The sequence below is a fragment of the Apodemus sylvaticus genome, chromosome 23 (genome assembly GCF_947179515.1).
Source record: "Apodemus sylvaticus chromosome 23, mApoSyl1.1, whole genome shotgun sequence".
NCBI classification, from domain to species: Eukaryota; Metazoa; Chordata; class Mammalia; order Rodentia; family Muridae; genus Apodemus; species Apodemus sylvaticus.
Genome location: NC_067494.1, coordinates 49,239,250 through 49,248,612, shown reverse-complemented (window position 1 = coordinate 49,248,612; position 9,363 = coordinate 49,239,250).

Here is a 9,363-nt window from a genome sequence, read left to right as displayed (position 1 = left end):
TGGCAATTGCTGTGCTTGCAGGAGAAAAAGATATTTCTGAAGAAGCGAGTCAGTACAAAGAAGAAAACAACTCATAGAAATAATTTTTGTTAGCTTTTCACTGTATACACACACACACACACACACACACATATATATATATACACATATATATCTCGCAGAATGCTAAAGCTTCTGGTGCCTGTCTGTCAGTCACAGGTGTCCAAATACGTTTTCTTTTTTGCTTCTTGCTTTAGTCAGGCCTGTGGATTTCACAGACTGGTGTCCACTGCTCTCTGCTGCTGGTTTAGCCAATAGGCCCCTCCCTGAGCTGTGATTTCTCTGTGCTCTTCTCTGGGATCTATCACTCTGCCCTCTGCCCTGATTGCCTTCAGTACAATTGTCTCTCAAAATGTCCATCACTAGACACCGAATTTGTACTAAAGCTCACAGACTGCCTGTTCTTCCACTTGTACAACTACAACTTGTCCAACTCCAAAGCTAAATGTGTTCAAATCGCACTCCCAAACACCATTTCTCCAAACGTGCTTCTCCTGTCTGTGAATTGTTACGACAATTCACAGGCATAATAGTCCATCAACACCCTCTGGTTAATTATGGGTAACCCTTCTGAAACACTCAGGAATGTGGGGCACTCTGCTTTTATATGAAAGCTCTTAAGAGTTTCCCTAATATGGTCTGAGAGGGACATCAATCACTGACCTTCATTTCAGGGTCAAAATGAGAAATGAGCACAGTAATTAGCTAGAGATGGGCTAGCAGGTGTGTCCTGGTTACAGTCTATGACGGACAGACAGACAGGGCTATTTGAAGCTGCCCAGGATAAATAAGGGCAAAGATCCCCTGGAGCCCATCAGGCAGCTGTTGGTTCCCATAAACAGGACAATGAGACTCAGACATTTTTATTCATGGCTACTTCCCGGAGGCTCAGAGCTGATAAAGTCCAGTCCCCTTTCAGGGGTCCAGCATTGGACACTCTGTCCTATTTAAAGGAAGGGTCTGAAATCTAGATGTGAGGTAGGAAGATAGTGACCTTGGCACATCTGCTAGAAAATCTCCTTGGCATCACAGTGCCTGGGGAAAACAATGACTCAGAGAAAGGACAGCACCCACGAAGTCCTATATGACCATCTAGACTTCAAAACCTCGGGATATGACTCTATTCAGAGACGGGGTCATTGTGAGCCACTGGGGTGATCTTAATCCAATATGGCTGGCATCTGTAATGATGGTAAATGTGGGACAGGCACTCAGGGAGAGGGTGTAAAAGGTGACAGACAGTGTCTGCCGGCCGGGAGACCGACCTTCACTGAGACAGGGTCAAGCACCAGGAGACTGGGTCTCAGATTCCATTTCAGAACTAGAACGGTGGAATGGGCTTTATCTTGTGGGCCACCTGGTCTGTGGTGTTTTATAGCATCTCAGAAACCAACAGAGCACCTCACAGAAGCCCATATGACAGCTGTCTACTTACAAAGCTTCCAATATCTAATTATTATCTTTCAAAGGCTTCACAGTTCTCTGGGTGTAAAGGTTTTATGGCTACATAAACGATATGCCTCCAGCCCTTTGTTTGGCCTCTTTGCAGGTGGGCACCCACAGCTTTAGTGCAGGCTTCTGTCATGTTCAACTATTTAGAATGGGATCATTGCTAACTAATAACTTAAGATAAGGTATTGAGGTAAGACTAGCCCAGCATCTTAGTTAGGGTTTCTATTGCTGCAATGAAACACCATGACCAAAAAAAGCAAGCTGGGGAGGAAAGGGTTTATTTGCTTAGACTTCAAAATCTGTTCGACATGAAGGAAGTCAGGACAGGAACTCAAACAGGGCAAGAACCTGGAGGCAAGAGCTGATGCAGAGGCCGTCGAGGGGCGCTGCTTACTGGCTTCCTTCACAGGGCTTCCTCAGCCTGCTTTCTCATAGAATCCAGGACCACCAACCCAGGGAAGGCAACGTTTACATTTGCTGGGCTCTCAGATTGTTCACTAATTAAGAAAATGCCCTGTGGGCTTGCCTGCAGCCTGATCTTATGAAGGCATTTTTCTCAATTGGGACTCCCTCCTTCTAATGACTTAGCTTGAGTCATGTTGACTTAAACCTATCCAGCACACTCGGAAAGTTCGGCATCTGTACAAAGGGGACCAACACATAAGAAGGTAATGTTTTCACTTCCAATAGCAGAGGTGAGTGAACTTGGGGAGCCCAGTCAAGACAGTTTGGCTTGCCAGAGGCTGCCCAGGGCTGGCAGCAGAAAGTTAGTTCTTGACTAAATCCAGAGGGCAGCAGGCCAGAAAGAAAGGCTTCATTCCTGCCAACTGAGGCGGCTCAGCATTTTCTTTCCCAGGTAGGATACTGAAAAGCCAAGATAGAAGGTGGACAGGTTGGTAGAAATGGATTGCACTGAAGGTTCTAAACTATGCGCAGGATTCTAACATTTACTCCCCGTGCCCCAAGTTCCTCTCTCTGGTGCATTTATTTCTATAGATTGATGTGGGTCATGACCTCTCCAATGATGTCCGTGAGCACATGAGCTCGTCTCTTCCCCGTGAACCCTTCTTTCCCTCTAGCCCCAGCACAGACCATTTCTCTCTAGTTTCCAGGAAGTACTTTTGATGGTGTGGATTGCAATACAGTGGCCATCCATCTGTGAACTTGCAAAGGCCTCTTTAAACATTCATAACTATGACCTCTTCTGGCTTCTTGGATCAGGAATGTAAACAAGCCAGTGGAGGAGTTCTGAGCTGAGGCCTGGCTGCTCTCCGAGAACCTTCTTCCTTCTTGTCTGGAGCAGTCGCTGTTTCTCACCTCTGGTAGTGAAGTAAAGGGGGGAATGCACCAAACTAAGGGACGGGGTGACTCCTGTCAGAGAACAGACCAGCCAATGAAACAGTCAGACCTTTGAGTCTCCCATGGGAAGAAAGGACAGCTTGTCCTAGGCAGCTTCTGTCTTGCGAGTGACCTTGGAATATTGAGTTACTTGGGATATTAAAAACTAGTCTCAGCATGTTACGCGGGAAAGAAATCATTTCTGGAAGAGGAAACCAGAAACTGTCCGGATACCTGATTCCCTGTGTGGTACCAGGGTGGAGTGGAGGGAGAGCATCTTTTCCTCATGGCGGTGATGGGTTTTCTGGTCTCTCTCTTCTGAGCTGGGCTGGCTCTCTGTAGTGTCTCTCCCTTGAGCTTCGATGACTGTTTATCATCTCTCTCCTCGTCTGTGGTGGGTCATCATGGCTTCTGTCTTCCCAGCTGTGCCTTCTCATTCAGATCCACATTGGTGAAGACACCGTGTTCACATCGTGGGATTCCAGGGCAGAGCCACTGGTGAAGGGGGGCAGGGGATCAGCCTTGTCTCCCTGGGAACCACTCACAGAGTCTGTGAGAGGCAGGCCTGGGAATGGCTGAGGCAGACAAACCACTGTCTCTCTTGTGTTATTTCTAGAAGAAGCAAGAACAAATTCTCAAGTACTTGAACTTTTATTAAAACACCATTTCCTTGCAAGAGCAGTATGTCTAAGAGGGGGTATCAGAAGATGGCCCAGGGTCATTTAGGGCCTTGCTGTGTAACACTGTTACCAAGGCAACAAGAGAATGACATATTGTCTGTTGTTCTTAACTTGTGACCCCCCCCTCCATCTATGTATGTATTTCCAACCTGTTTTCGCATGATAGCAACTCACGATTTTATTTTCCTGAGACATGGGTTCATGCATGCCAAGCTCGCCTTAGCTATATATCTAAGCATGACTTTGAGCTCAGATTCCCCTTCTCTCCACTTCTGGAGTGCTGGGGTTACAGGTTATGTGCCCCCTCCTCCAGCTTATGTGGTGTTGGTGTTCGAACCAGTTGTCTGTTCGCGTACAAGTATTCTTCCAGTCGTCCTGTGATTTGCAATCAGTGCCACTCTACGGCATTTGCTCGTTGTCACACACCCTTCTGAGGACAGCTTGATCTTGTTGTGACCCTGAACTGTCAAAAACTGTAACGTTGCAAAGCTTAAGACACAGGGAGAATAAAGGGCAAACATCTCTGAATGGTACCTCGGATTTCACCAACATTTTATTCTTGGCGACCTCTTTCTTTCCTGGTTTTCCTCCATTCAGAGTTTCAACTGCCCATCCTAGCTCAAGTTTGTAACCCTTAGAATGAAGAATTTGTTTTCCATCCTCACCCAGCTGAGTTCATTCAGAGGTGCTTTCTTGCAAACTCTATCTCTCCTCCTGCCAACTGGAGAGTTTCACAGATGACATGCACAGCTCTGAAGCGGTGATGGGCTTTCAAGGGTCCTGTCTTGGGGAAAAGGCAGATTAGAATCAGGTAGTACTGGCCTCCCGCTGGGCCCTAACCATATAAGGCGGGAGGAACACACACTTTAGAAACTCCTATATTTTACTGGCTCTCTGGTTCACACAGCCTTTCTGGAAATGTTGCTCTGAGTCTCAGATTAGTCTTTTTCTTGGAATAAGAAAGACCGTGAGAGTAAACTCGGAGGCTTGGGTGTTTTCCCCCGAGTTGGAAACAACATGTGTGAAACCCAGGGCTACAGTTAAGTACTTCAGTTTGTTCCCTGGAGATGCCTGTGGTAACTCACTGTGTTAGTAGATCTTCTCATTGACTGGAGGAGACCGGGATAAAGCTCTGGGCAGGGGCCTCACTGTCCTAAGGTCTCTAGAGCAGACTGAAGTTCACTCGTCAGGGTTCTCTTCTCAGTGGCAAGCGAAAGTCTGAGGCTGGGAGCCCTTCTCCTGCCCTTGGAGTAGTGAGGGTGGGTTCTAATATGTGACCAGTTGCTGAGGCACTGTCTTACCTTCCACACACTTCCCCTGACCACCTGACCCTCAGCCTGTACTGTCTCAGCCCCAGCCACAGGGGCAAGACAAAGAAAGGCACTTGGAACTGCAAGGAGTCAAACCGCTTCAGGAGCAAACTGTGAAGCGGGCTGGCAAAGAATATTAAGATAGATAAAATTCAGCTCTGATACAGGGACACAGGGAGTCCCGGAGTCACAGAAATGGGTGCCAGAAAGGATTAGCTATGGTAGCATTTTACCCCATGCTATCCAGAGCCTGTTAGGTTGTGGACCATACAAGAGAATAGACAGGTAGACAGCCAGGCCTGTGTGACTCCAATGAGCAGCCCTGAGCTCATGTCAAGGCTCCAGTGCTCTGGGTCTGGAGGATTTGTGGGGTTCACTCCTGCCCTGACTGTTGGGGCCCTCCAGGTCTCTAAGACCCAACGCTCTTTCCTGGAAGCTCTGCTCTGGGAGCCTAGGACTAAGTAATCGGACCCACCCTTATCTATTGCTCTGACTTTCGTCCTAACATTCACCACTCCCAGTTCAGTTTCTTCTGCATTATTGGAGAAATAGATGCCCCTATGTTGTTGTTAGAATAAACCCGGTGACAACTGCTGCTGAATGTATGCACTAGCCTGAGAGAAATATGTGACACTTTCTACCTGTTAAGTTGGCAGATCACACCTATTAAGACGCACAGTGTCGTGACTTAATGGCCTCTGAAGGATTCCCACACACCCAGGCTTTCAGTTCATGTTTCCTTTCCAGTGTCATACTGTGCAGGTGGGAGCCACACTATGTGCTACTCCAGGACTGACTGAAACATCTCAGTGAGATGTGCTTCCCTTCCTCGAGACCTTGATGGTCTGACACTGTGTCCTTGGTAGGAGCTCCTGTGTTGACAGCCCTGGGCTGGGGGTGGGGAGTGGTCAGGTGCCTGTGTTTGGTAGGCGCTCTCCAGGGCCATCAGTTTGGTGCTGTGACAGCATTTCTGCTCTGCCTACCTCTCATCTGGTAGCTGACCATGAGCTTGGGAGGCTCATCCTCCTATCTGGTGACACATCAGGAACTGACTTGGAGTTTACAGCAAGTAGGATTACTAAGCACTGAGGCATAAACACAGGATGTGGACGGACTTCCCAACCTCTAGTCAGTCCTCACACGGAGCACCTGGAGCCCAGCCAGGGTGCTGAGCAGGAAGGGTGTAGTTTGCACACATAAACACGTGAAGGGATATGCATGTGACCACTGTGGATGTGCATGATCATGTGTGCATACATGCATCTGTGTATATGCCTGTAGTGAGTGTGATGCTGTGCATAAGTCTGTGTCTGTAGGTATATATGGCAGGGAGACAGCCAGGCCTCGTCTTGGGTATAGTCCTGTGAAACTCCACTGAGAATCTTTGAGCCCATTCCTAAGGTTCCAGTGCTCTGAGTCTGGGAGAGATTTGTGGGGTTCCCACTTGCCTTCACTATGGGGCCCTCCAGGTGTCCAAGACCCAAAGCTCTTCTGAGAATCTGTGCTCCTGAGGCCCAGGGCTAACTAAGCGGGATCACCATTATGTATGTGCAGAGTCCTAGGCAGAGTTTGGGTCTGAGTGGAGATGCTGGCCTTGGCTTATGGAAGGCCTTCTCATCTTCCTGGGCCTGGGGTACTGATGGGAGAACATGGTGAGAAGAGGCTGAGGAAATAGGCTGTTGGAATTCTCAGATGTCGCTTGTGTCCCTCAACATAAGGTTCCTGTGGCTTTTCCTCTGAAAAGCTAACTTAAAGAGGCCCCTCAGAGTAGGAGCAGGAAGGTGACCCATGACTCTCGGCCCCGGAAAGCTCATGAGCTGTCCACACTTTAGACACTGACATGGCGAGATTTGCAGCACAGGGCCTGAGAAGCGGCCTATGAGCCTGAGAAAGGATGACTTTTAGCTGGGTCTTATTTAGCCTCAGTTCTGGGACCTGCTGCCGTTGGCTGGTGCTTATACCTAAGCACAAAGAACAAAGCATTTCTTTCACTGACTCTGAACCTCATCCAGTGTCATTTCAGAGAGGTGCCCCAGGAAAAGACACCTGGAAGGCCACTCCTGGAAATTCCCCCAACCCTGGCTTCTACAAGACTCTTTCTAATCCGTGTAACTCAGAACGTCTCCTGGGAGAGGATTCCCTGCTAAGGCTGTCAGCACATACTTAGTACATGAAGCAGCATCGATTCATCACCCCCTCATGTAGGTCACATGTCTGACCCGGCCTTACTGGGCTAGTGTCATGGTGTGCAGAACTGGCTCCTTTTGCAGGCTCTCGAAGAATTCTTCTCCGTTTCTTGTTCCCCTTCACATCTGGAGGTGCCACATTCCACGGCTTAGGGTCCCTTCCTTCTTCAGAGCAGCAGCTGAATCATTCTTGCATAAGGTCTCCAGAGCTCTTTTCCAACTCCCTTTTCCCATTGTGGAGTCTATGGGTAAAGTCTATGCGAGTCTAAAGTTCTCCCCAGACTAGCTGACGGTCAACACAAGTTTCATGTGGAACCTAACAATTCTCTTGTGATAGTGTATTCACATGCTCTAGAGATGAACTCTGGGCATCCTTGGGGTGACTTTCTTCTCCATTGAGTGATGGTTTTGTATCAGAATGATGAAATAGATACGGAACAAGCACAGATGGCCACAAAACCCAAAGTGCACTGTGTTGTCGATGTTGAAGGCCCTGTGTGCGCCTTTGATAAGTGGGGTGCTTTGATAAATTCTTATTGTGTTTTTGGGAGACACAGTTGTTTGCTGGTCTTGGCTCTATCTCAGAGAAACATATCCTTGGTGTGTACATGTGGGCCTATGTCTGTTTGTTGTACTTGCATATGTATGCATGCATGCATGTATACTATGTATCTACACATGTGTATGCACATGCACATGTTCACATGTAAGCATGTGTGCAATATAGATGTATGAATGCATTCATGTGTATGGAATGGCCTGTATGTGTATTGCACATGTGTGTGCACATATTTGTATGTGAGTACATGTGTGCATGTATTTACATGTGAACACATAGGTGTGTTGGATGTGTGAGTGAATTTATCCAGAATGTATAGAGTGTCTAGACAAACCTGGATTTCTGGTTCATTGGGTGCCAGCGGTTAAAGAATCATGTGTGACTATGACATGGTAGTCTTTGGTCCCATTCCTAGGGTGGACTGGAACCCCAGGTCAGGTTTTACAGCCTCCTCAGCGTCAGTCTTCATCTGCATCTATGCAGAGGGCTTGTCACCTTCCCTCACTGTCAGTCCCGCACACTGTTCCTGCTAAGCTCCTACAGTAGCGCCAGACCCAAGCAGTCTGGTCGGAAGAACGAGCGCTAATGTGCAAAGTGAGGCACAAGCCATGAGTCTTCTTGTGGGCAGCAGACTCAGCAGATTTAGGCTGAGGACAGCTGGCGCCAGATCATTCGTGTGCCCTGGGGCTTAGCTATGCTTTGCAGGGGACTCCAAGTGGCCATATGAGGACCAGGGACATTTCTGCACAGACTCGAGCTGTGTGCTGCCCAGAGAGGCACGTTCTATTGAAATCGGTACCTATGAAATGCTGATAGACAGTAACCATGGGTGTTAGAACTATGAGAAACAGAAGGCGAGACTGGAATTTGAAAAAGCTCATTCTAGTTGTTGGGTCAGAATAGGTGCAAAAGGAAGAGGTTGGAGAGAGGTGTCTCCCAAAAGCATGAGAACTTATCAAAGCGCCCCACTTATCAAACCTGGAGGGTCAATTGTCCTGGGGGGTCAATTGTCACTGTGAAACTGGGGAAGGCGCATAACCCTGCCTCAGATCTTGGCTAGATCACTGACTACTGCCTGACCTCAAGCAGTCTCTAAAGCATTGGGGTCTCAGTAATGTCACCTGTAACTGAGGACACCAGATGCTTCAAAGAGTTTCCATGAAGACTACATTACGTCACTTAACTGTACAAAGCACTTAACCTAAGTTCCGTAGAGTCTAAAATTACCACCACCAGTTGAAGTCATACATTGGAGCGTAGGGTGCCACAGGCTGGATATTGTCTCTCAGAGCTGCTGCTCTGGCTGAGTTACGGTTCTGTTGCATCCTGGGACTGTGCCCCAACTCACACGATGCTTAGAAAGGGAGAGTAAAATCAGCTTCCTAGTGTTATCATGCCACAGGTGCCAACTTTGGCCAAAGGTGGTTGTGAAGGGACACAGGCACAGAAGCATTCTCTCCCTGGCTATAGAGTATGGATGGGAGCCACTGGCTACCACATGTGTGAAGAAGAAACAGCTCCATAGATACAACACAGGATCCAAATCCATTTCTGAGCTCGCATCTGTGGGCCAGGTGAACTTCTCTTTGGGTGTTCCATTTCCATGACAGCTTTACAGCCTCCTAAGGTGGGGTCTGTGTCCTGAACAACCTGGTCCTATATCCCAATGTGCAGATAGGACAGCTGTCTGCATGTGGAAGGCAACCCCCCAAAGATCTTTAGTCGATGTCCTTGCTATTCTTGTAAGGCAGGCACACACCTCTTTAGTCACAGATTGAGTATTCTCAGAGGTAGATGAG